The sequence below is a fragment of the Poecilia latipinna genome, unplaced genomic scaffold, assembly GCF_001443285.1.
Source record: "Poecilia latipinna isolate Pla-1442-1.1 unplaced genomic scaffold, P_latipinna-1.0 Scaffold974, whole genome shotgun sequence".
Taxonomy (NCBI): Eukaryota; Metazoa; Chordata; class Actinopteri; order Cyprinodontiformes; family Poeciliidae; genus Poecilia; species Poecilia latipinna.
The window spans coordinates 110,573-111,453 of NW_015113590.1; positions in this window are offsets into that span (position 1 = coordinate 110,573).

Consider the following 881-nt stretch of genomic DNA (forward strand, 5'->3'; position numbering starts at 1 on the left):
CCATGGTGCTAGCCCTCATTATCTATCAGCCAATCAGAGGAGACGTCAATGTTTTATTCAGGATTTGGAGCAACAAGCCCCATCTATTTGGGAGTATGTGGAGTTTTGAAGGAAATTGTACTCAATTATGGATTTTCTGTCCATTTCAGTTTTGCAAAATGCATCTATTTTCGATAAGGCCAACGAAACCACCTCATCCTAACGCAAAAAACTTATCAAAAAATTTGAGTTTTTTCAAAATGTTGTGTTTCCATTAAGCAAATTTATTTTCACACTTTGACTTTGCGCAACTCTATGGCTAATGGAAACTATACTGTTCCATGAAACAGACTTTATATTTATTTTCCTTTTTCATTTTTTTCCCCTTTCAGACACATATTATCTGGACCTTTTGATGTCATAAGTGGCGGTGTCTGATTTGGACAATGAGTTTAAATCCCAGCCAGTGAATCTCTCCGTGGAGTTTACATGTTCCTCCCACACATTTATGAATTCTCTCTGGGTGCTTCTGCTTCCTCCCACATGCTGGACCCAACAGATCACCACTGCTCCATGGCTTCTCCATTAACTTGGCAACCTTTACAAAATTGACCAACGTCAACAACTTTGTCATGTTATTGAGTTTCCTTAAATCAGGAAGTAATTTTGCTTTTTGATATTTAAAAACAAAAACAAAAACACTTATTCGTGTGTCACAGCAAGGTTCTAATTTAAAGATTATCTGATTTTACAAGTTAGGCAGTAATTAGCGTGGGTGTTTCTCATTAAGTTAAATTCTCAGTTTTTCTTTTATTCTTTCTTTCTTTTTTTTTTACAAAAAATACTTTTAATTTCTAATTTAGCAAGGGGATTCTTTTTTAAGGAAAATTAGTTTAGATTGA